The sequence below is a fragment of the Macaca fascicularis genome, chromosome 2 (assembly GCF_037993035.2).
Source record: "Macaca fascicularis isolate 582-1 chromosome 2, T2T-MFA8v1.1".
Taxonomy (NCBI): domain Eukaryota; kingdom Metazoa; phylum Chordata; class Mammalia; order Primates; family Cercopithecidae; genus Macaca; species Macaca fascicularis.
This window is the reverse complement of record NC_088376.1, coordinates 37225230-37252080: the sequence shown is the minus strand read 5'-3', so window position 1 is coordinate 37252080 and position 26851 is coordinate 37225230. Positions and strand designations below refer to the sequence as shown.

Genomic DNA, 26851 nt, shown 5'->3' with positions numbered 1-26851 from the left:
TCTCCATTCAGCCAGCTGGCACTTCCTACCTAAGCAAAATTCTGAACTCGTGTATTAATTTCCTCGAGCTGCCATAACAGATGGTCACGAACTGGGTGACAACGCAGGAATGTATTCTCACAGTTCTGGAGGCTAGCAGTCTGAAATCAAGGTGTTCACAGAGCCATGCTCCCTCTGAAGATGCTAAGGGGGAATTCTTCCCAGCTTCTGATGGTTCCTGGCAGTCCTTGGTATTCCTTGGCTTATAGCTAAGTCACTTCACTCCCTACTTTTGTCATTACATGGCCTTCTTCCCTGTTGTCTCCTCTGTGTCTCTGTATCCAAATCTCCCTCTCCTTTTTCTTATAAAGACATCAGTCATTGGATTTAGGGCCCACCCTAATCCTGTATGGCCTCGTCTTAACTTGATTACATCTGCAAAGACCCTATTTCTAAATAAGGTCACCTTCACAAGTATCAGGGGTTAGGACTTGAGCATATTTTTTGAGAAGAGACAGTTCAACATACTACAGCCAGGAACTACCCTGTACCCATTTTCATTACTGTGTAACATACCACTTCAAAACTTAGCTGCTGAAAACAACCATTTTATTTGCTCATAATTCTGTAAGTCAGCAGTTAGGGCTGGGCTCAGCTGGGAGATTCTTTTGCTAGTCTCCCCTGGACTCATTAGTGGGGCTGCAGTCTTCTGGTGGCTTGACTGAAAGGGAAGGTCCAAGATGGTCATATTCATGTCTGACACTTGGTGTTGGCAGTAGTGAGTCAGTCTGGTGAGCCTCAACGGGGATGGCATTGGTCTACTCCACGTGGCTTGTCATGCTCCATCAGGCTAGCCCAGGCATGTTCACATGTAGATTGGCAGATGCTAAGAGGACAAAAGCTAAAGCTGCAAAGCCTCTTGAGGACTAAGCTGCTGCATTCTAGTGGTCAAAGCAAGTCACAGGCAAGCCCAAATTCAAGGGGTAGGGAAGGAGACTCGACCTTTTCAAGGAAGAAGTAGCAGAGTTACGTTGCAAAGGGGCATGCACATAGGAATGGGAGGGGTTACTGAAGCCATCTTTGCAAACTATCTACCATAGACTTCAAGTTCTGGGAGGATAAGATAAACAGATCCAGCCTTGACCTTAAGAAGCAAGTCTAGCCCCCGACTAGGCACTGCAGCAAATGCCACGTGTTAGAATAAAGGCACAGGAGAAAGCAGTGAATTCCCTGGTGTGTATAGCAGAGAGCTAGTAGGAAGTGAAAACTGAGTTGCCCACTTGCCCTCTAAGTCCCAAGTCAAGGACCTCTCATCCGTGTCTGGTTCTGGATAATGACCTCCATGTCCTGGGCCCTTAGGGCTCCAGATACAAGCTAAAATAATCATAGTTTAACCCTCAAGCAAGGATGGCATGGTCTCAAATCCCCAAAGAAGCAGTTACGTTCTCATGCTGACTGAGGCAAGAAAAGGTTTCCCAACATGAGGTTGGTACACAAATGGACTTAGAGCTAACCCTTGACAGAGTCCCTTTTCCCTCCCTCACAGACAAATGCTTGTCCTCTTCTCCAGTGACTGCTCAGGAGAGGTCTATCTGCCTACACTTCTGTGGGAGGAAAAACTCCAAGTACACACATCTAATATGCCATCAGGGGGTGGGAATCCTGGCTGCATTTTTTTCACTTGTAACTTTGACCCGCTTTCCTCATCTGTGAGATGTGGGTTCATGGGACTACAGTAAGAACCAGTGAGAATTATTTGCAAACACTCCAGAAATTGTGCCATTGTCTGTAAGGACATGTGTAGCTCTTGGCTCATTCATTTACTTAATCGTTCCCTCTTGTAATGTTTAACCCCATTTTGTCTGCCCACAGCAGCATCCTCCATCTCCCGGGATCCACTCTTCACTCTTTTCTGACCAGAAACTTTGAATGGGAAATGCCATATTCCTGGATACCCTCTTCACAGTGTTTGGTCCAAGGTTGAGCAATTGGCTCAAGTTGGGTCAGTCAGCATTCTTCCCTGAAATTTTTCAGTGTGAGAATGTAAAGAAGTAGCTTATTGCCCCTTTGGATTTGTAGTCAGAAAGTGCTGGAGCCATTTATAGTCGAGTCCTTCACCATGGGGAGGAACTGGATCGAGGTCAGAAGATGTAAGTGAATTCTGGTGCGGTGTCAGTTCTTGGTTGAGCTGTCTCTGAGGCCCACCCTTCTCTTCCTGCAGTTATAAGAACTTTCCCAGAGAAACTTCTTTTTGCCTAAGCTTGTAACCAAAGGAATCTTGACCAAGACAGACACTTTGTTGAATGTTTATTGAGCAATTCTATCTGCCAAGCCCTGGAGATACAACAGAGAAGACATGGATCCTTTCCTCTGAAATGTCGTAGTGGCAGAGAAAACAACAGGCAGGTGATGGGGGCTGCCACAGTCATAGTGCAGAGCAGGCAAGCTCCGTGTTGCTTAGGGGAGTCCACAAACATCTCACAGGAGGAGGAGGCGCCTACCCACAGCCTTAGGTAAGACTCACTAGTGGTGGGGCGGGTGTGGATGGGGAAGTGCAGGGCTGTGGGGAGTTGCAGGAGACTGTTGGGATGTGAGGGTAACAGTGTGTATAAAGGCACAGGATACGGATTGACACAACACTACTGGGGAACAGAGCATTTCCTGGGGGCTGGGACTCAGGTGGAGAATGAGACAGCATCAGATCAGAAGGGCCTTGTGGACCAGGCTTGAGAGCATGACAGTAGTGGACAGTTGCTGAGGAGCTGGGTGCAACCAGGGTCACCATACTTGTAGGAAGAGGTGTACCAGGTGAGACACAGGCACTGGGAGGGCTGCTTACATCATGCTAAGGCAGTTACCTAGTTTCTACCTACAGCCTTCACCCTGCACCTTGGGACACTCACCTAAAGGGGGTCAGCAGGTGCGAATGGAGCTCCCTCATGCAGACAAGCTCAGCCTCCTTCCGAAGCTGGTCCTGTCATTAGGACCGTGGGATCAGGCCAGCCCCTCTGCACATCCTGCCTGCCCCACTCAGCAGCAGGCAGAGGCCAGCAGTCCCATGGTGGACTGGCTTTGCTGTAGGCATCATGCCCTCTGCTCCTGTGAGATCCTGGAGCAAGCTGCCCTGGCAAAAAACATATCTGCTCACAATTGTAAAAGCAGCAGCAACAAGAAGTGAGCCCTTTGGTTCATACAAGAGGCAAACAGAGCATTTAGAGGAGGAGGATCTCTGTGGAGCCCCTCTCAGCTGCGCAGGACCAGAGGGGGCCTCCTTCTAGGGATCAGAGCCCTTCTTTCCTACAGCAGTCCTTGAGTGACAGGCACCTTCTCGGGGGCTTGGTACACCAAGCAGAAGGGCCCCCAATCCAGGGGCAGCCAAGAGATCAGGCCATGTGGAGCCTATGAGCTGCACACAAGAGCAGGTGGTCAGCTCAAGGCAAAGGAATTTCTTGGACACTTGTACCTAAAGCCGTGGTCAGAGATCAGTGAGCACCACAGAAGCTATCAGGAGGTGGTGTGAGCAGGTAAGTAGCTGAGGTCAAATAGCTGGAGAGTTTCCCAAGACTCAAATACATATTCCCAGATGCTCTGCCAGACAGGATCCCATCTACCTGCCATCCTCCACAGCACCTTGCTCTGCCTCCTGCAGTGACAGATAACAAGATTCTGTGAATTCTTTGCCCACCATGCTGTAAGGCTCTGAAGACAGGACCTGGCTTGTTCACACTGCAGCCCCAGCTCCAGCCTAGGCCTGGTGTAGGGCAGAGGCTGCAAATAGGAGTTGGTAGTGAATGAATGGCCGCTTGAGGAGCTTGCAGCGGCACTCTGGGGCAGCAATGCATGTTGGGGTGAGAACAGCCCCAGAGACTGGAGGAGAGGATCTCGGAAAAGGGCCGCAGGACAAGCAGCAAACTGAGATCCAGAAAGCCTGATCTGAGACAAGCTCAGGGAGATGGGAGGAACAATCTGGGCCAGGCAGCCTCACCAGGAGTGTCCCAGCAGAGGAAGCCAAGAGCAGGGAGGACAGGGATGCAGGGAGGTGATGGACCTGGGATGAGAAGAACCCACAGGTGAGGGGACTCAGGACAGAGAATAAGGACTCAGGGTCCCTCATATTCTTAGCAACAGGAAAGATCTCAGCACTGGCCTGGACATCGCCATAATGCCCACAGTAACCAAGGTCCCACACCTAGGCTCAGTGGACTCTCAGGACTGGAGCGGCCAGGATTCACACTTAGGAAGGCTGGATGAGCTGGCCGCTGGCAGAACAGGGTGAACCCTGTCACCAGACTGGTGAGCGTGAGGACCCTGCAGGCTGAAAAGGAAATTGCTGGGTAGAGGCTGTTACTGTGATACCCTCAGTGACTTATCAGGAGTGTTACATCTGGGCCTACTCAGTGGTACACTGGGTTGGCAGGGGAGAGGTGGGAGCTGTGCGGCTGCAGGCAGGGAGTGACTTCTAGTCTGGATGGGAGTCAGAGCCACTTCATTGCTAGAACAGCAAGTGGAGGGTAAGCAGGACTTAGCTGGGTGCTGGGGTGGCCTTTGAGTACCAGGTCCAAGCACTCAGGCACCCAGGACAGAGGGAAATGGAAAGTGACCCACCAGATGGAGAAGAGGGAAGGATGAGGTTGGAGAGGGAATTGAGACCATCCCAGAGGGCTGTGTAGGCCAAGGCCAGAGTTGAATGCTGTCCTGAATGCCTGCAGGGTGCCAGGGAAGGGTTGCAAGCAAGGCGTGGCAACGTGAGATTAGCATTTTTGGAAGACTTGTAGACTCACCCTGTCTTCCCCACCATCCTCCACTCCAAGGCCTACAGTGCTATGCCCTGTGGTATTTCTTTGGCAGCTATGACCTTGAGCTCTCAACAATGACCTACAAGAGGTCTGGGAGAGACAGACAGGGGTGGGAGCAGGCAAGTCGCCCATGGGCAGCTCCACCCTGGGGCCTCGCTCCAGGAGATTCCCTGCTGGGCAGTGACCATGGCAGGGATCAGGCTCAGGCTTGCTTAGACTCAGAATCCCCAGGCATAGGAGGAAGTGTGGCCACTATGTCTTGGGCCTCACCCGGAATGAAGTACCCTTTAGAAGCCCATTGGCTTCTCAAGGTATTGGGCCTGGCCTGCAAGCCTTCCCCACCTGCCTGGCCCTCCCAGCCCTGGCTTCTCGTTGGGCTGGTCTGGCCAAGCTGGAAGGCCCCAGGGCCACATTTTGGGCCCTGCCCTCACCTGTACCTGCGTCAGTGCTGCTGCCAGCCTCCTACCTCGGGCTTAAGGAAAGGGCCCACCCTGGGCCCTGGCTCCTCACCAGCTATCCGGGACTCTCCCGTCCCCATTGCTTGTCAGACAGCCTGGGTTGGGTTGTGCTTCTGAGCCCCATCCTCCCCCATCCCCACCACTGCCCAGCTCAGCATCTTCCAGGGATGCTCAGGTTCCCAGGCCCTGCCTCAGGTGAGGGCCGCATTGCCACTCCTTTGCACAGCTCCAGATGGCAGAAAACAAAAGTGTGCACAGGATAGGGGCTGGGATCCTTAACCCTTCCCTGCCTGTACAGGCACCCTGCCACCCCCCACTTGCTCCCTATGACCACACCAACCCATAATCTATGGCACTTCCCCTGCACTCCTGAGAGATTTTTTACCACGTGGGGACTTGGCGAGAAGTGATTCATTACTTTCAACAACAGAAGGATGATGCAATCTACAGCTCCCCACAGGAGAAGGGAGGGAGAGGGACACCAGGAGCAGGTCCAGGGTACAAGAGGGAACAGAGAATCATATGTCCAAGCGTTGTTTTTAGCCCCTCCTATAATATTGTGCTCGGCACAGATGGCGCAGCACTCTGCCTTGGAGGAGCTCAAGCTGGCTGGAGATAGATAATAGGAAGTTGATAATATGTGGAGCAGGTGTTTATGAAGCAGGAAGCAGAGGTTCCAGGAACAGAGACCTGTGATCTAGGGGCAGCCAGAAAATCTCAGAGGAAGACCATCCCAGCTGAGGCCCACAGGTTGAGTTGGCCAGTTAAAGAAGGACAGTGAGGCTAGAAGGAGGATGAGCCTGGGTGACATGAGGGAAAGGAAGGTACAGGGAGGACAGCAGACCTTTTTTTTTTTTTTTTGAGACAGAGTCTCGCTCTGTCACCAGGCTGGAGTGCAGTGGCAAGTTCTCGGTTCACCGCAACCTCCAACTCCCTGGTCCAAATGATTCTCCTGCCTCAGCCTCCCAAGTAGCTAGGATTACAGGCATGCACCACCATGCCTAGCTAATTTTTGTATTTTTAGTAGAGACAGGGTTTCACCATGTTGGCCAGGATGGTCTTGATCTTCTGACCTCATGATCTGCCTGCGTCGGCCTCCCAAAGTGCTAGGATTACAGGCGTGAGCCACTGCGCTGGGCCAAAAGTAGACATTCTACATGGCTAGAGAGTGGAGGGCCAAGTGGTACAAGACAGGCCTGGAGACAGAGTGGCCAGGATCGCATGGGCTCCAGGAAACATCTACTGACAGGCAGGGTGCTTTTTGGTGAGATGTCCCTCGACTGGATAGGGGGATGCGGCTCCTGCCAGTGTCCTGTGTATACAACCCAGAATAATGCCCTCCAAATGGCTCACTCTTGCTTCTGTCCTGTGAGCCCTGGACCATACTACACAGTTAGAACCACAAGAGTTTCCTGTATGAGCTATCCTGTCCTCCCAGGACCCCAGCCAAGCCAGTGCTTTGCTTTCACTGACCACATAATAACTTATTTTGCAAATAGGCATCTGAGATTCAGAGCAGACAAGGAACTTGACTGAAGTCATGGGGCACACCAGAGGAGAAGGGGGTTCAAGGCTGTCCAATGCCAAAGCTTTGGGCGATGTTAATGGATGTCGCACGCTACACAAACAGGCACTTTTCTGCAGGACTTTTCAGAACCTTTAATGTAACAGCGGATGAAAGGCTTATATAACATGGAGAGACACATTTTCTCCTTTTGTCCCTAATGGACACCTTTCATCCCCAATGGACCCGCTGTCTCCAAGGAGCCTATTCTGGGGCCTGCTGTCTGAACTGTAGGGTCAGAGACAGGATTTTGGAGGCCTTCCTGCTCTATGCTCTCTGTATGTTGACTTTAGCACTGTCCTTTTTTGATTTTCCAATTGCATTTGGGAAGATTGGCTTTTAATTGGAGGTTTACATGAGCATGGGTGAAGGAGAATGGGGAAGTTAAGCTCCCTTGACCTCCAGCCTTCACAAAAGACTTCTTCATTCCATGCACATTACCTGAGGCTTTGGATCACCTATGTTGATGTGTCTCTGGCTCAAGAAGGGACATTCCCAGAGGAAAGAGCCGCTCTGGGTCACCAAGCGTGCCAGCATGTTTTGGGAAGGCTTCCAGGAAGTGGTCGTGTTTTATTGTGAAGGAAAGGTGGGAAAAGAACAAAAGACAAGAGCAAAGGCATAAAGGAAGGAGTCACGGTTACAGGAAGTGCAGGGATCATAGGTCCTGAGGCTTGGAAGAAGTCAAGAAAGGAAATCAGTACTGGTGGTAAAGGCCTTGTAGGCAATGAGGGATTTGGACTGGGATCTGGAGGTGTCAGAACCATAGAAGGCACCTGAGACAGGGATGACTAAATCAAATTCACAAACAATTCTAGCCTGGATTCACTGCCAGCAGAAGGGATTCCAGGCATTTCTTCCTCCCTGGGAGCTCGACTCACTCTTGCTGCAATGTGCCAGCTCTGACACAGCCCATGCCACCTCCTGCCTTGGCCTCCTTTCCCGCAGCCTCCTTGGCCTGGCATCTCTGTCATCTCTGCTCCCCTGCAAACTCCTATGGACAGCCTCACATTGTCCTCACTGAGAACCTTGCACCAGGTTCTTTCCATTGTTCCCGTGCTCACTGCAGGCTCCTCAGCTAAGCCGTCTGCGTCCCCCATCTTTCTGCTCACCAGGGACTATCCCCAGTGCCTTTAAAGAAGGGTGGTGCCTCTGGGGCACAAAGCAGTGGCTGGGGCATCAGGAAAATGCTGGCAGGTGCCCCCCTACTCCAGAGAACACAGGATAGCACTCTTTCCTTAGCGCAGTCTGCTCTCCATCCCAGCTTTCCTGGAGCCCATCCCTGGTTTTGGGGAAAAAGAAACATTCAACCAAAACAGAGACTAACCCTCAGGGTTACCCTGACCAGGATACTGGATGCTCATTTCACTCCCAATAGGCAGATGCCAAAAGCTGCCTGGAGGAGAGTGTGGAGACAGAAGAAAGGGGCCTGACTGGCAGCATTAGACCACAATAATCTACCACCCCTGCCCCATCCTTGGGACTGTGAAGGATCCAGATGGCTGGGCTAAGGCTGCTGTTATCTCTGCCCTCTGGGCCGGGCTGGGACAGGACTGGCTTCCTTCAGGGCTCTAACTGACACATCTTTTCTTTGATGGGCTAATTCTTTGATGTGGTTGTCCTTGGCCTCAGAGTGGTGACTTTTCCCATCCCTGCTGGGATCCTGGGGATGGGGTCGCTGTGATCAGCCCATGACAAGCACTGCCCCCTCCAAATACCTAACATGCTGTAACATGCTCTTGGAATTCTCTCTCCCTTGGCTTCCGTGAAGGGTCAGAATCTCGTGAATCTGCTGTTTAACTCCCTGCTGGCATGTTAGGTATTTTTACAATTGTTCTGAAATCCCATTATCTCAGCCTTCTGAACAGGCTCAGTGTCTCGTGCTGACTGAATACGTGACTGGCCACCAATCCTCTCCTGCTGGCCTCACTCACGGGGATGCCAGAGAGCCCTGGGCTGCGGGCTCCCCAAAGTCTGCTCCTCCGACTTCAACACACTCTCTTCTCCTGAGGCCAGGGCCGTGGGAAAAGCACAGTGATCGCAAAAATAGAATGGAATGGTCTTGGCCACACTGGATAATTGTAAACACAGAATGATGTTTCAAAGAAAAACAAAAGTAAAAATTATAGAGTTGATGAGCTGGGAGGAGCTCAGTTAATTTTACTCATTCTCTGTAGCCAGCACTTCCCACAGGTGTAATTTTACGCTTACCTGTGTTATTATTTGTTATTATTTGCTTAATTCATTCAACAAATATTTATTGAGCACCCACTGTTCTAGATGCTTGCGCTACATCCATTATCAAAGCAAAGACCCTGTCGTCCAGGGGCTTCCATTCCAGAGGATTAGTGGGGGAGGTAGAGGACAGCAAACAATGGACTCATAAATCTCAAAATGACAGAGCATGTTAAAGGTGATAAGTGTGGCTCTGCACGGTGGCTCACGCCTATAATCCCAGCACTTTGGGAGGTCGAGGCAGGTGGATCACCAGGTCAGGAGTTCGAGACCAGCCTGGCCAACATGGTGAAATCTCTACTAAAAATACAAAAAAAAAAAAAAAGTCAGGCATGGTGGCGCGTGCCTGTAGTCCCAGCAACTCAGGGGGTCTGACACAGGAGAACTGCTTGAACGCGGGAGGCAGAGGTTGCAGTAAGCTGAGATCGCGCCACTGTACTCCAACCTGGGGCGACAGAGTGAGATTCCATCTAAAAATAAAATAAGATAGAATAAAATAAAATGATAAATGCTAGGGAAACAGAAGCCTAAGAACAGATAAAGCATTGCTGGGGAGTTGGGGAGGTCGTAGCTCTCAACAGAGTGAGCTAGGGGCAACCTCTGCGGGGAGCATTCCAGAAGCAGCAACTAGCAGAGGCCTGTGGGAGGAACAGGCTGGAGCCAGGCAGCTGGAGCAGAGCAGAAGGGAGTAGGGGGAGAGGAGGTCGGGCGGGTACCAGCCTGGTCACTGGCTCATTGTAAGGCCTTGGACCTTTATGAGAATGAAACGAGAGCACTGCAGTGAATGGGAGTGGTGTCCTGTGAGAGCTCCGGGAGGGCAGGGTCTGCAACCCAGTGCTTAGAACAGGGCATGGCACCTGGCAAGAACTCAAAAATTCCACTGGAATGAATGAACGAATTAATGAATCCAAGCAGGAGACTATGCCCACACCTCCCCAGAGAAATAGGACTGTAGGTACATTTGGACAAATAGACTTCCAGTCTGGTCCTTGTATCTGAACCAGAGCTTCATATCCTTATCAGCTGGGGAGCTTTTCTAAGTCCTCATACCCAGGCCCCTTCCCAAAACTCTTAATTATCAGGATGGATGGAGGAGGGTCCTGAGAGGGGCCCACATGAGGATGTGATTCTCATGTGTGCCCCCTCCCTAGTGAGAAACATCAGTCTCGACATTCTCAGCTATTTCCAAATACTCAACACCTGGCATCGTATCCAGCCCCAGGGCACACATTTAATGAATGAACAAATGTTTGTTGACTGAATTCATGGGCATTTAAACTCATGGACAGAGCTAATTGACTGCCTTTTTTCAATTTTCAACTCAGATGTCTGAGATTGCATAAATAAATAGCATTCCAGAGAGAATGGGAATGGGAAGCCTGAAGCCATTGTTATCACTGTCCCTCCACTCCCATCCCCCCAAAACATGCCATTACCTATTATCTGGGTCTCTTCTGCTTTTTTTTTTTTTTTGAGACGGAGTCTGGCTCTCTCACCCAGGCTGGAGTGCAGTGGCCGGATCTCAGCTCACTGCAAGCTCCGCCCCCCGGGTTCACGCCATTCTCCTGCCTCAGCCTCCCGAGTGGCTGGGACTACAGGCGCCCGCCACCTCGCCCGGCTAGTTTTTTGTATTTTTTAGTAGAGACGGGGTTTCACCGTGTTAACCAGGATGGTCTCGATCTCCCGACCTCGTGATCCGCCCGTCTCGGCCTCCCAAAGTGCTGGGATTACAGGCTTGAGCCACCGCGCCCGGCCTCTTCTGCTTTTTTGACTTCAATTGTATCTGCCCTGAACAAGGGGTAGCATAGGGGATTCAGGGATTCTGAAACCAACTCAATGTATTTCTGCAGAGTTCTGAGCCAGCAGGGCCTCTCCTCAGATGAGAGGGCTGCTGAGGAATGAGGCTCTACTACTGGACAGTCCAGTGCTCCCAAAAAAAGGGGTTCATGAGTCTGGAGACCCAAGGAGTGGGGTGCCCAGAAGGACAAAGGGAGGTAGCCAGTTCACTTCTCTTTCCATGCAAGAAGGGCTCGCCCACATTCCAGGGTTAGGGATGAAATTCTGCTGCAGGAAATGCAGGGGCTTTGAGGACAGGGGTCCACCCCTTCCCTTCTCACTTTGCTAGCCCAGCTGCCCCTCTGGGGAGCCTGGGGCTCCAGCTTAGGGTGCCTGGGCCTCACAGATTCCTGGCCTCTTGCTTGCAGGTGCTGGCTGCCAGACATTTTTGTATATAAACAGTAAAGAGCTCCTTATTATCTTGACATACTTGGAATAAGCACAGCCATTTTTTTTTTCTCTTCTTAGAATTCAATAAAGGCCAGAAATTCCACAGGGCATCTGGCTCAACTATATTTTCTCCTTTGTCTTGTTTCCCACTCCCCTCTCCAACACCATAACCTTGAAAGGGCAGCCACAGGATCAGGTGATCTGTAGCGAGGCATGAGGGTACTGCTCCACCTGGTGCCCAGGAGTCCACTGACCTCAGTGAGGCCCGCGCCCACCTGCACACCCCACTGAGGGGTCACCTGTACACCCCGCTGAGGGGTCAACTTTGTACTCAGGAAAGTGGGAAATGAGCAGGTGAGGGCCTGGGACAAAAGGTCAGGCAGCCAGGGTTCAAATCTGCTCCTCCACGTATCTACTGTTGGCAAATGAGTTCCCCTCTCTGAGCCTCAGTTTTCTCATGCCTAAAAGATGTGTGTCAAAAGTTTCTTCCTCTTAGAGTGGATGTCAGGATTGAATGGGTGATGTGCAGAGAGCACTTCATAAACAACAGCTATAACAATTGCATCTTCGTTAGTGCCGAGCACTTGTCCTATTCCAATTACTGCATAAGAACCCAGGATCCTGAACTAAATTAGATACATGCCAGGCCCTCAGAGACCACCTCAGCAAGGAGACAGACCAGGAAACAGGAGGCTTTGGGGTTTGCATGATTAAATGCATGATTCAATTAAACGTGTGATTCAAGATAGAGAGGAAGGTGGGATTAACCCTTTACAAAGAGATCCAGACAGTTTCACGGAGGAAAGGACCCCTAAAAAGGCTGTCGAGGTTGAATAGGAGTCCTTCAGACAAACAAGGGAGAAAGGACATCACAGGTAGAGGAGATAGAACACTCTAAGACTCAGAGGCTCAGTCATCAAGCTTAGTTTGGAAGTTCAGGGTTCAGGTAACTAAAATGGGAAGAGACAAAGGTAATGGGAAGCTGGAAAGATGGGCAGAGTCCATCCTGGAAGGCTTTTGAGGCCTCCCCAAGGAAAGACCTAGACTTTTCCCTAAGGTGACTGCCCTGTAGTGAAGGATGCAACTGTCAGGGTTTCCTTCTAGTCAGACTTCTCTGGCCATAGTGGGAAGAGGACAGGGGCACACTCTGGAAGAGACCAAGGCTGGGTCAGAGTTAGAAGATGGATGGAAGGGGATAGGGCAGGAGCCCCACACTTCAGTCATTCCCCTGTTCCTTCATGATCTACCAGGGACCACTCGAACCATTTCTTACATAGCATTTCTCTTTATGCTAGTTCATTTTTAAACCATTTTATGTTGCTTCTATTGTACCATTATAGCCACCACTTCATTTTTTCCCTAATATATGCATAAAAATGCCACATTCTTAAAATGAAAAGTGTGGGCAGCAGTGGCTCATGCCTGTAATCCTATCACTTTGAGAGGCTAAGGTAGGCAGATTGCTTGAGCTCAGGAGTTCGAGATCAGCCTGGGTAACATGGCAAGACGGCGTCTCTACAAAAAATAAAAAATTAGCTGGGCGTAGTGGCATGGGCCTGTAGTCCCAGCTACTGGGAAGGCAGAAGCAGGAGGATGGCTTGAGTCCAGATGGTTGAGACTGCAGTGAGTGGAGATTGTGCCACTGCACTCCAGCCTGGGTGACAGAGCAAGACTCTGTCTCACAGAAAGAAAAGAAAAGAAGGCTGGGTGCAGTGGCTCATGCCTGTAATCCCAGCACTTCGGGAGGATGAGGCAGGCGGATCACCTGAGGTCAGAAGTTCGAGGCCAGCCCGGCCAACATGATGAAACCCAGTCTCCACAAAAATACAAAAATTAGGCCAGGCAAGGCAGCTCACTCCTGTAATCCTAGCACTTTGGGAGGCTGAGGGGGGCAGATCATGATGTCAGGAGTTCGAGACCAGCCTGGCCAATATGGTGAAACCCCATTTCTATTAAAAAATACAAAAATTATCTGGGCATGGTGGCGCGCTCCTGTAGTCCCAGCTACTCATGAGGGAGAATCACTTGAACTCAGGAAGCGGAGCTTGCAGTGAGCCAAGATCACGCCGTTGTACTCCGGCCTGGGTGACAGAGTGAGACTCCATCTCAAAAAAAAAAAAAAGAGAGAGAAGAGAGAAGACAGGAGAGCAGAGGAAATGGGAGGGGAGGGGAACGGAGGGGAGGGAGAGGGAGGGAAGGGAAGGGAAGAGAAGAGAAGGGAAGAGAAGAATATGTCCATTTGCCATTGGTCATGTCTTTGCCCACCAGTGGCATGTGACTCAGGCCTGAGGAGCCATGGATCCTGCTAGTGATAAGAGCATCCGATTTGGGAGGGATTGGGAACGTGTTGATCAAAAAATACAAAATTTCAGTTAGGAGGAATAACCTCAAGAGATCTATTGTACGCTATGGTGACTACAGTAAGAATGTTTTGTGTACTTGAAAGTTGCTGAGAGTAGATTTTACACGTTTCCCCTCCGCCCCCTCCCCCGCAGCACAACGATTAGTATAAGGTAAGGCATATGTTCATTAGCTCTACTTGGCCATTCCGCTATGTATACAGATTTCCAAACACCATGTTGTTTACCATAAATATATACAATTTGTATTTGTCAATACAAAAATAATTTTTTAAAAAAGAGAGCTTGAGCCAGGCCATGGTAGCAGAGACAAGAAAGGGGTCTGCTCAGTGTGGTATCTGTCAGGCAGGCTCCCTTACTCCTGCTTCTACCTTCAAGGCTTTTGTGACTTTGCTTGGGCTGGCAACGCACAGCACTGTGGTTGCTCTGAGAGCGAGGACCAGCCCAGCCTCCACGCAGGGACTGTCTCATCATGAACACCCCTCCTCATCCACAGCTCTGCTTAGGGCAGAAACAGGCAAATGTACCTTCCCTAGAGCAAAAGAGATTTAAGCAGACCCAAGGATGACTCAGCTGTGGAATCCTTTGTGGGCAACTGGATTGTGCAGTATTAGTGAAAAATATGTAGAGAGAGAGGAGGAAGAAAGGAAGGCAAGAAGGAAGGAGATGCACAATCAGATTCATCTTCACAAGAATTTTGTAAAGCAGGAACTACTGTACCCATTTTACAGATGGAAAACCAACCGCATTTAAGCTACCTGTCAAGATCATTTCTAGTAAGTAAGAAATAGATCTAAGCTACTAGTCCAGATCTGTCTGACTATAAAACTGCTGCTTTCTTTTCCAAGAATAAGGTCCCTAATCACACCACTGTAGCCGAGCAACTGTTATTGTTTAAAATCCCCTTCCAGTCTTCTCTTGTTCAGGTGCCGTAAAGGTATGTATCTTCCTTTGTTCACTTAATATTATATCATAAACACTGGCAATATTGCTAAATAGTCTTTATAGTAATCACTTTTACATAATATTCCACCCTGTGGACATGAGGTGACTCACTTAGTCATCACTAAATATTTAGGTGGTTTCACCGTCTCAGGATTATAAATCCTCCCTGCCCCCACCCTTCCTCTGTCAGGCTCCCCTGGCATGAGTCAGGGCCCCCACTTGCCCGATGTCTGGAAGGTTATGTAGGTCACTGGGACCTGGTTATGCCTGCCATAGTGCAGCAAGGCATTCTAGAGTTTCTCGGAAGGCTGAAGCTACTGAGAAAGTTAAGTCCTCTTCCTCTTCCTCTTCCTTCCCTCTGCCAGGCTTGGCATGGACTCCCCCTGCCACTGCCTCCACCCACTCAGGCCACAAAATTGGAGCTGGTGCAGACTGGAGATGCCAAAGGCTGGTTGAGCTGGGTTTGGGCTCTTGCAGCTGGTGAAGGCAGCCCCATGCCCAGACATCTCAGGAGCCAAAGGGCACCCAGATGACGCCAAGGACTGGTCAGCAATGAGTCCAGCATTGGGATGGGAGCCAGATCTCTGAAAAGAGCCCACAGCCTCGCTTGGTCCCCATTTCCTTGAGAAGCCCCTTCCGGAGAGTTTTCTGTGTTTTGCCCCTCAGGGAACATGGCCACATCCCAAACTGGCTCCCCAGCAGCTCCAGGCTGGACTGTGGAAGCAGAAACCCTCCTGGCAGGAAAGCAGACACCATCATCGCCTCAGGTGAATGGCCCAACAGCACGTTTTCAGGATGTTTCTCTGTTTTATCTGTTTGCAAAGCAGATATTTGGGGAGGTTGGGCTCAGAATTGCTTCATGGCTTTGCCAGTCCCATGGGAAATGGTTTGCATTCTTAGCATAGTTGGAGGGCTGTGAAGCAACAGAGAGGACTGCTCCGAGGCCTCTCTGGGACCAAGGAAGATGAGCCACTATCTCGGAATCCTCTCTCCTTGGATGGGTTCTGGTGTGAGACACACTGAATGTTCTTTTCAAGAGGGCAGGGTGGTGGGATGTCTCTAGAGGGGCTCTGTGGAGAGAGTCATCACATTACTTATGTAAGCCCGGGGCTGCGAGTGCTTTCAAGGGTCATGTTATACCAGCTCCTGCCCGGAGAAACACACACTCAGTGCCAGCAGAAACGGGCTTCTCAGAGGCCTGGAAAGCATTAATGGCAGTGGTTTTCTCTAGCCAGTGGTTCTCCATTTCTTCTGGGTACGTTGCTGTTTGTATTTTTTTTTTTAAATACAGAATATGTATCATTTAAAAGCAAAATCCCTGAAGATGTTTTTGAATTAATAACCAAATGAAAAGGCCTTAAGAGTCAGGGCATTTTATCTCCTGCCTTGACAGTAAACCCTCGAATGGAGCAATCTTTCTTGTCAGAAAATCATGTCAACCCTTCGTCCTCTTTCCTGCAGCTGATGGGATGCCTGCTGCACTGCTGAACAGGCGGCAGAGCCGTGGCCTCCGGGAGGGCGCTCAAACCTGTGACTGGTGCATGTTCTCCATTAGACACACTGGCTGGTGGCCAGCAGCCCCACCTACAGAATTCCCTGAAATGAGGAATGGCATTCCTGAGACCACTCAGCAGAGACTGCCTCAAAAGGCAAGCTGGACTTTATTCAGGCCCTGCTCAATGCCAGGAAATGCAGCGAGAGAAAATCCCCTTCCGGCGCCACCTCTGTGGCTGGCACACAGGTCCCCTGCCCAGCGGGTGTGTGTAGACGTGCCCTCAGGAAGCTCAGCCCAAGGCCCTCTGGAAATGGCCACAGCTGGACCATACGGAACTTGTCCACTGCTTCTTTGGAGCTCCAGGAAAGCGCCAGAAAAGGGGCACTGAGGCAGAGGTAAAGCCAAGCAGCCTGTGGCTCAGGGGACCACCTTGTGACTGCCTGAATGTGAAGCAGGCAGAGAAATCCTCCTGGGAACCTGAGGCCAGGTGTATGAGTGGGATTTAAGAGAGGCCAGGGCTCCTTCCCGGGTGGCCCCAGCCCAGGAGGAGGGCGTGAGAGGCGCGCCTGGGAAGTGTCAGAGCCTGACAGGTGTGAGCTGGAGACCTGGCAGGAGAGTGTTCTCACCACCTGACCATCCTGGAAAGCTGTCAAAGTCCCAGTGCCCATATCACACCCCACAACAACCCAATCAAACTCTTTGGAGGTAGGACCCAGGTACCCCTGTTTTTTAAAAATTTACAGGTAATTAAAATATTCAGCCAGGCTTGAGAACCAGTGCTTTAAAGAGATATCTGAGGCATCCCAGACTCATCAAACAAAATAAGTAGGGCTCCTCCTGAGTGAATCATCAAGCCACCTTCTCTCTAGAGGCCCTCTTCACTCCTCTAGTCTCTCCAAATCCTTGCCATTCCTCCACATCCATCTCCATCGCCACCTCCTGATGGGAGCCCTCCATGGCTGCCCCAGCTGCAGTGAGTGCCTTTCTTCAAGGGCCCCTGTCACTGAGGACCTGCATAGCCATACATAGCCATCAGCTGACAGGTGTTTGACCATCCAGTTGAGCAATCCATTCCCATGGGGGCAGGTACTATGTTGTCCATCATGCTTTCTCACAACCTGCTGACCTACCACCTACCGCAATTCACTGCCCACATTATAAACTCAATTAGTGTTTTCTGCTGACTTACATCCTAGCGCATTTCAACATTTCGAGCAATCTTGGTAAGAGAGTTGAAAGAATGTCTGATTCAAATTAGTGGTTTTGCTGGTGATCAGTGATTGTGGTCATAGAGATGTATACGATAGGAATGGTATCGGAAGAATGGCCAAGAAATGCCTCTCAGGCTATATCCCAAGATGGTATATGTAACCCATATAGCCCAACCCTCACGTGGTCCAGTCTCTGCACTGAATGAACATCTTCAAAGCTGTGGTAGTTCCACAGGGAAGTAGGCAATGAAAGGTATTTTCTAATTAAAAGCACTTCAAATATTTACTACAGTCTCTTGAGGAAACTTAAATGTGGCAAACCAAACACATGCATTTATATCTACTGAGGAGCCTTGAGGGATAGGGAGAAACAAAAAGGTATTCTAGCCAGTGAGACCAGCAGTGATGGGGACAGAGGGACACAGAGCCCCCCTGGTTCTCAGAATGGCAAGAGGTCTTGTGAGTGTGCAGTGTAGGGAGGAAAGCATGGGGTGGTTAAAAGAGACTGACAAGAAGCCAGTACACAAATGGGCTTGAGTCATAAGCCAAGGGGGTAGATTTCAGGTTTTACCATCCAAAGCCTACAACGAAGAAGTGGTGTGACCAGATCACTCTGGCAACATGCAGAGGTCAGAAGACCTGTCAGGACACTAGAGCAGAGGTGGGGAGAAAGGTCCAGGCACAGAAGGGCTGGGAGATGCGAGCCAGCCACTATCAGGTCCAGCTGCGGCTGCTGAAGAAGATGCTTCTACACCCTGTTCCCTGTGTGGTGTGTTCTCAGGCCTGGGGCTGGCATTGAAGGTGCTCCCACACACCTTACCCAAGACGTGCTTCCGCTCAGTGCTAACTGGCCACTCCATGCCACTGCTCCAGGCTCTGAGCTGAGGTCAGATTCCCCCCGACTGCTGGGAGGGCCAACCTCAGCTGCCTTCACACACAGGCCAACATTTTCACCTTACGTCCAAGCCAAAGGACATGTATAGTCACTACCAGATAGAAAAACAAATCTTTAGGCTCGGACAATATGAAATATATATCAGTGGCTTAAAAAAAAAAGTATGTCAATTTTTACCAAAAGAATTTCAGAGTCTGGGCTGCTTGGGTTTTCCAGGAAGCTGATGTTGAGATAGGGTTAGGAATGCAAGGTTAGAGAGGGCAAGGGTAATGCCTGGGAATGAAATGGGGCAAAAGCAAGAGTGGAGTTCTCAGACCTGCAGACCTGACTCTCTGCCAGTCATCCAGTGAACTAGAACAAAAACGGCCCATTAGAGGACTCCTGTGTTGGAAATGTGGAAACAATGGAATGGCTGGGTACTCATACCACCATCTTGCTCAGTCCTTGGCCAGGGACACTCAAAAGAAAATCATAAACTTGGTCCAAAAGCTGAGTAGAGCCTGTAGGAGCCAACAGTGGTAGACTGCCAGCTGAGCACAGCCTTGCAGCTGGGCAGTCTTTTGTTTTTTGTTTTGTTTTGTTTTGTTTTTTTGAGACGGAGTCTTGCTCTGTCGCCTGGGCTGGAGTGCAGTGGCCGGATCTCAGCTCACTGCCATCTCCGCCTCCCGGGTTTACGCCATTCTCCTGCCTCAGCCTCCCGAGTAGCTGGGACTACAGGCGCAGCTGGGCAGTCTTTCACTGGGGCAATGTGTCTTCTGTTGGACGCATCTTGGAGCAGCACATCTGAGCAATGCATCCTCGTGTCTGTCATGAAGTCCTCCCTCCTCCCAGCCTCCAGTCTCAGTGGGCCACACGTAGCATGTTTGAACCCGCTGTGCCTGTCCCCATAAGGGGCCCTCCTCACTAACCCCATTACCTTCCTTCCCTGCTGCCTCACCAGGCAGAGAGCACCTCTTTCCAGGGATCTGCTCTGTCCTCTCCCTCCCTTCAATTCCCAACACTAAAGCCATTTTCTTTTGTTTGTCTCCTCCTAATACTCTGTCCAAAACCCATCACCAGCAAAATCAAAACATAAATGATTAGCTAAGCAAAGATCTGTACCTTTTGAACCACTAAAGGCTAATCTTCCTAAGACATAAAAAGCTCAATACAAGTTACAGATATAACCAAACTGAAAAAAGGAGTAAACGATATGAATGGACAGTTTATGGAAAGGAAGTCCAAATGACCCTTAGATGAAGAGACACTCAATCTGACTCATAGTAAAAGAAATTCAAGTTTAACTACAGTAAGACACCGTTTTCGGCTATCAGATTGGCAAAGATCGAAAAGTTTGATTCAGCGCAGCGTTGGCGGGGAAACAAGCAGGCTCGCAGGCTGCTGGTGGGAACATGAATTGGTAAAGCGGTGCGGAGGAAAATTTGGCAGTGTCTCTCTAAGTTACAAATTCCCATGACCTTCAAAAGGCAGTCGAATGTAATGGTTAAGTGCACAGACTAGAGTCAGAACACCTCGGCTTGAATTCCAGCTCTACAAGTCCTTTACCTTCTCTGTACCTCAGTTTTTCTCATCTGCAACATGGAATGATAATAGTATCTCCCTCAGGAGATTGTTGCAAGGATTAAAATACCTTAATTATTGTAAAGCACTTACAACAGTTCCCAGCTCTTAGTAAATACCCATGCAGATGTTAACTATCATTATTATTAATTGACTTTGCAATTCCACTACTAGGAATTTATCCTACAGATATGCTTGCACATGTTCCAAATGAGTACACGATGTTATTCATTGCAGCACTGATGCAACTGAGGAGAAGATTGGAAACAATCCAAATGTCCACGAACAGGCTAAGTTAGCAATGGTGCATGTGTATAATGCAATACTATGGGGATACAAAAAAATAATAATGAAAAAGCTCTTTAGTCTGATCCAGTAGGTGCAGAATGCTGCCGTAAGTTTTAAATAAGGAGAGTAGCACAAACACAAGTCCACATTCCCTATCCACAATTATAAAATTCAAAAATCTCCAAAGAACACAACTAAGAAATAAATAACACATACACATTTGGTCGCAAAACCTGGCTGAACTGAACTGACTTAAGGCAGATTATGGCTTTATTTATTTTACTTGGTGCAGAAATATTTGTGTATTTTATCACAGGCTCTGCTGGGACTGTGACAGAATATACACACTACCTTTCTACACTCCTTGAATTCCCAATTCCAAAATACACCTGCCCCCAAGGGATCCAGATAAGGGATTGTGGACTATAAGATTATTTACTTTTTTTTTTTTTTTTTTTTGCATTAAAGTATCTCTTGAAGCATACACAAGAAACTAGCACCAGTTGCCTCTAAAAAACGGCAACCAAGGCCAGGCACAGTGGCTCACACCTGTAATGCCAGCACTTCGGGAGGCCAAGGCAGGCTGATCACGAGGTCAAGAGATCGAGAGCATCCTGGCCAACATGGTGAAACTCTGTCTCTACTAAAAACACAAAAATTAGCTGGGCGTAGTGGCACTCACCTGTAGTCCCAGCTACTGGGGAGCCTGAGACAGGAGAATTGCTTGAACCCGGGAGGCGGAGGTTGCAGTGAGCTGAGATTGTACCACTGCACCAGCCTGGGAAACAGAGTGAAACTACGTCTCAAAAAAAAATGGGAGGGGGGCAACCAAACTAGGAGGGGGAATTTTCACTTCACTGTATTTCAATTCAAACATTTTAAAGTATATGGATATTTTATTCCATCTAAAGATATTTTATTCTATATATTTAATGAAATAAAATATCCATATACACACATTTTTCCTGGGGCTTTTCCCAATAAATCTCTTGCAAGTGGAACCTCATCTTGGTCAGTGATTCACTGAACTTTAGTGAGCTCAAACTAATAAAACACAAATACACACAGAGATTTTAAATCACTGCTTTACCTAAAGAATACATACAGTTTTCCTGATCTTGCTTTTGTTATTCATAAATATCTAAGTAAAATTAATCATTGGTTTACCTCTATTTCATTCTTTTTAATAGATGCATAACATTCTTAAATATGAATGCACCGTAATTTATTCAACCATTCACTTTAATTCCAATTTTTGGACACTATGAACAATAAATAAATAAATGAAGACTGCTTTAGACGTCTTTAGTGTTGGGCTGTCGTGAAGCTTGATCTACCCTCTCGCTGGCACTGGCTGTGGCAGGCTGCCTGGGAACGCAGACCTGGGAAGCAGGGCTCGAGGGTTGGGGCAGGTGGGACAAGAGCTTCATATCTGACTCACTGTGCTGCTCTGGGCACAGTGGCGAGGCCTCCTCCCTAGAAAAGTGGAGATAATGAGAGTGACTCAGTGGCGAGAACTCAGATGGGCCAATTGGTGAGAAAGCCAGGTCTCCTCATCAGCCTTTTGCGCACCTTTCCCCAGGGAGGGGCAAGAGCTGCCCCTCGGACTCCTCCTCGGTCACATCTCCCCAGCAGAGCCCCAGAGTGAGGGTGTCAGATTCCAGAACCTAAGGATGTAAGTGCCCATCAAGTACCCAATACAATAAATGGGGCAAGACCCTATCAGGACAAGTGGTGGGGAGATTCCAGAGCACCTGGCATAAAGGAAAGATTCCAAGGGCTTCCAGCAGGAAGAAAACAGGTCATGTGGAAGGAAACAGGAATCAGACTGGAGGGTGGGGGTGCTGCAGGTTTGATCAGAGGCAGGCAAACTCAGGAATTCAGCTTATAAAGCATTAAAACTTTTCAAATGTGGTATGGGCAATTGAATATAGAAGTCTGAAATGTGAGGCGTTTTAGGGCAATTTTTCCTTCTTTTTTTTGGTAGGACTCCCCTTCCCCATAACCTATGTATTATAATAACCTAGTGTATACCTGTTCATACTTTTCTCTATGCCTACATATGCAAATGTATATGAACATATACATGCACACATAGCCGTATGTATACACACAGTATATGTATACATATATCCACATATATACACAAACATATATAATACATATTCACATGTATGATATGCAGATATGTATATCTATATATAAAAGTACACACACATAGCCATATGTGTGAATACGCTGCAGCTATGAGAACGTACCTCCCATTGTTCACTCACAGGAGCTTTTTCCAATAGATCTCTGGCAAGTGGAATCCCATGTTAGTCACTGGTCCTTGCAGAACTCAGACTACCAAAACATACATATACACACATAGGTTTTAAATCATTGTTTTACCTAAATGATGTATACATTTTTCCTTATCTTGCTTTTCTTTTTCATAAACATCTAATAAAAAAGTAATCACTGGTTTATCTCTACTTTATTCTTTTTAATAGGTGCATAACATTCCTAAATACAAATGCCCCATAATTCATTCAGCTTCACTTTATTTTATTTTTTTCTTATTTTTAATTTTTTGAGATGGAGTTTTGCTCTTGTTGCCCAGGCTAGAGTACGGTGGCGCAATCTTAGCTCACTGCAACCTCTACCTTCTGAGTTCAAGCAATTCTCCTGCCTCAGCCTCCCAAGTAGCTGGGGTTACAGGCACGCACCACCACGCTCAGCTAATTTAGTACTTTTAGTAGGGATGGTGTTTTTCACCATGTTGGCCAGGGTGGTCTCGAACTCCTGACCTCAAGTGATCGGCCCGCCTCGGCCTCCCAAAGTGTTGGGATTACAGGCGTGAGCCACTGCACCTGGTCAGCATTCACTCTAATTACAATTTTTGGACACTATGAACAATACTGTAATACACATTATCCCATACAGATATTTGAGGACAGATGAAAAGGACTGAACTGGTGATCAAAATATACTTATAGACATATAATTTGTACAGGTCATAATATATAAAATTATTAATTTTATATAATAATTATAATTGATTTTTTTTGAGACGGAGTTTCACTCTTTTGCCCAAGCTGGAGTGAAGTGGCATGATCTCAGCTCACTGCAACCTCTGCTCCCCAGGTTCAAGCGATTGTCCTGCCTCAGCCTCCCAAGTAGCTGGGATTACAGGTGTGTGCCACCACACCTGGATAATTTTTTGTATTTTTAGTAGAGACAGGGTTTCGCCATGTTGGCCAGCCTGGTCTCGAACTCCTAACCTCAGGTGATTCACCCGCCTCAGCCTCCCAAAGTGCTAGGATGACAAACATGACCCACCCCACCCGGCCATATAATTGACTTTTCTAAAGACTAGAGAAAGTCACATTTCAGGTAACACTGTATGTGAATAGCCCTTTCTCTGTAGGTCCACCAGCAATAGGTATTCCCAGTCTTTTTATTTTTTTCAAGCTGACCTAACCATTTCACTAACTACTAGTGATTTTTCATATGTTTTTGGCTCTTTGAAACTGCCATTCCGTAAATTGCCAATATTTCTGTTGAATCATTTATCTTTTTCTTCACAATTTGTAAATGTTCTTTGTGCCTTTGTCCTCTGATTTGTAAGTATAGTTTCCAAATCAGTTCATCTATTCTTTGTGCTACCTTTTGCCACAAACATTTAAGATTCTAATCTAGTCAAATATGTTCATCTTTTCTTTCATAGCTTCTGGGTTTCTGGTATTTGTTAAGGCTTCCCCCACCCCAAGTCTCCATTGTCCAAGAAGGCTGCTAGAGCTCTAGTCATCACATCTGCATTACAGGTGGCAAGATGGAGAAAGGAACTAGAAAGGCACTTCACCTCCCTTTGAAGGCATCTTTCCAGACATTTCCACACAATAATTCCATTTGCATGTCACTGGCCATAACTTAGTTATGTCTACATAGTAGCCATAGTTAGCTACAATATTGTCACCACCATCTTTGAGAAATGCAACCTGCTATACTCACACTTAGAACTAAGAGCACTCTTGCTTCTCAGCATTCAGTGGACAAGCTGAGACCACACAGTGCTGAAAGAGAGCTGAAGCCTGGGAACCCACCTCCTAAGAGATAAAGGGTTTCTCTTCTGGCCTTCAGGTGTCATGCCTAAGACACCAGGCCTACTAAGTCACAAAGAGCCTACTGGGAGGATCGCAGCCCTGAGGCTTCTGTGAGCAAAATCCCAGAATGACTGCAGTCTCCAGAGGTGTAACCTCTGCCTCAAGCTCCTCTCCCTCCAGTGTTCTCTCCAGGGAATGGGCAAGAGTGTGAGGCTGGGTGGGGAATAGCTAAGCCTGCTGGCAGCAGAGCTGATGGCTTCTGAACTGTGGGAAATACCACTAGGCATTTCCAGGCAGATGGGGGCTTTAGGGAATTACTTATGATTCATGCCAGTCTGCAGGGTGTGTCTGTGCCAAAAAGAACAACACAACATTGGAAATACTTTCTAACTGGAATCACTCACTCCCTCACTCAGTCACTCACAAGCCCACTTGTCATTCACTGAGGGCCCAGAGATGGGGCTAGGCACATCTATCCAGGCTTTCTTCCTACACTTCTGTTCTCAGTTGAAAAAACACATCAGTGGAAGAGGTAGGCCAGTGGAGAGCAGCTGGGCCATGGAGGGAAAGACAGGAAAGGTTCAGCGTAAGCTGGCACACAAGAGCCGCAGCCATGCTATGGGGCAATGTGGGCCCTGAGGATTCGCCTGCCTTCAGAGGCTGGCTCCACCACATGCCCCAGCCTCACCGAGCCTCGACTTGCTCATCTAGGAAGTGGAAGGGTAATCCCAGACCTGCCCCAGTCTCAACGTTGAGAAGTGCGGTGACGCGGGCAGTCTCTCCAGACCAGCATGCTCTGCTGCAATGCTCCTGTTTTTAAAAAAATATCCCTGAGGCCGGGTGCCGTGGCTCACGCCTGAAACCTCAGCACTTTGGGAGGCTGAAGCAGGCAGATCACCAGGTCAGGAGTTCGAGACCAGCCTGGTCAACATGGTGAAACTCCATCTCTACTAAAAATACAAAAATTAGCTGGGCGTGGTGGCACGTGCCTGTAATCCCAGTTACTCAAGAGGCTGAGGCAGGAGAATCACTTGAATTCGAAAGGCAGAGGTTGCAGTGAGTGAAGATCACACCACTGTACTCCAGCCTGGGCAACAGAGCAAGACTTCATCTCAAAAACAAAAACAAAAAAAAAGATTTGAGAAAATTATACACATATTACATCTTTGCCATTAAAATAGCCAGGAAACACAGGCAAAAGGAAGGCAATAAAATAACCATTAATTGCAGAGGAAAGAGCTGTTAACATCTGGACATAGGTTCTTTCAGCATTTCCAGCACCCAGATATATTTTTAATTGGATCACACTTTATATATGGCTCTGTGATCTCCCTTTTTTCACTCAACAATATGCCGTGAGTTTCCTCCTACATCAATAAGCAAACTTCCTTGACATATTCTAATGTTCGCATGACAATCTGTCAATGTATTGTATGACTAATTTTTCCTTTCCCCTGGGTCTAAATATGATCTAGCACAGAACTGTTACTGATCCTGTCTTTATTTAAAATTTTGATATTTGGTTCACCATGGATTAATTTTTGCTTTTAAAAAGTTGCATTAAAATATTACTTGTCTTGATTATGGGGTTTTGGGCGTACCCCTACTTCACTTGCTTCACCCTCATCCCAGCCCTGTGTCATGTAGATACTCCATACTTTATGCTACTAATTGTTGGGATCCTTGAGTTGTTTCCAGTTATCCAGTTTCTCTGTCTCAGTATTTCCAGAATCCAGTACAATGCTTGGTACCTGGTAAGCACTCAATAAATATTTGTTGGATGACTGAATGGATGAATGAATGAATTGGTGAAGGAAGGAAACACTGCAATGATTATTCTTGTGCCAAAATTCGTGTACACATCCCCTGAAGGAAAGGGAATGGGTGTCAAGAGAGGAGGAGGAAAGGCAGAGCCTCAAAGGAAGGGCAGCACAGGACCAGGTGTCCACAGTACGGAGTCCAGGGGAGGCAGCAGCCTGAGTCGTGTGTGTGTGGGAGTAAGGCAGGGCTCTGGTGGGCTGGAGCTGTCCTCTCAGTTAATGCACTGCCCGGGCCCACCTGGAACCTCCTTTGGAAGTCCCCAAATGGAGCTATCAGTACTGCAGTGCAGCTCCAGCCCAAAGAGCTGGAACCAAAACACTGCCACATCCCAGCTGCGTGACTAGCACATGCTCACACAGAGGCACACACACCCAGCCCCGAGAGCCTCCCTCACACAGGCTGACTCAGAAACTCACTTGGAGACTGGGCTGGAGGCCCGCTGGCCAGCTTACTTCTCCGGGGGCGCCGAGACTCTGTGCCCCCAGTGTAGAGCTGCCTCTCCATAGCAATAGCAACGGGGGATTTTCTCAACTGTAACCAACGTGTGGAATTTTAAAATAACAAAGCCAGAATCCAAGAGAGGAAATTCTAAGAACGTGAAATAAGTCAAAAAAGCAGAGGTGGGTGTTTATTTTCCATGGACTGCTTGGTCCTCTGCCTCCCTCCCTGACCCCAAAGGCTGGGGGAGGGGTCCGGATTCAGATGTCAGCACCACAAAGCTAAAGGAAACCCATCTTCCTGTGTTTGCCAAGGAACAATGCTGGAGAGGCCATTCCAAGGCCTGCACTTTTCCTCTGCACACAAGAATTTAGGTCCCAGTGCATTCCTGGGACAAAGAACTTCTGGATATAAACATTCCTGTTTCATCACTCAGTGACATTTGGGACACACAGAGACTATGATCCCGTGTGGCCTCATGTGCTCAGATCCATA

The 26851-nt window shown here is 48.4% G+C and overlaps 2 long non-coding RNA genes across 2 annotated transcripts; one reads left to right on the top strand and one right to left on the bottom strand.

Annotated features, from left to right (window-relative positions):
- Positions 1 to 1493: 1493 nt before the first annotated feature.
- Positions 1494 to 18343, top strand: LOC123571899 (uncharacterized). Its single transcript, XR_006696202.3, has 3 exons — positions 1494 to 2492; positions 14926 to 15327; positions 16022 to 18343. It is a non-coding gene; the product is annotated as an uncharacterized lncRNA (long non-coding RNA).
- Positions 18344 to 21245: 2902 nt separating this feature from the next.
- LOC141409631 (uncharacterized) lies at positions 21246 to 24998 on the bottom strand. Its single transcript, XR_012430709.1, has 2 exons — positions 22268 to 24998; positions 21246 to 21485 (listed from the first exon to the last, which is right to left on the bottom strand). It is a non-coding gene; the product is annotated as an uncharacterized lncRNA (long non-coding RNA).
- Positions 24999 to 26851: the final 1853 nt, after the last annotated feature.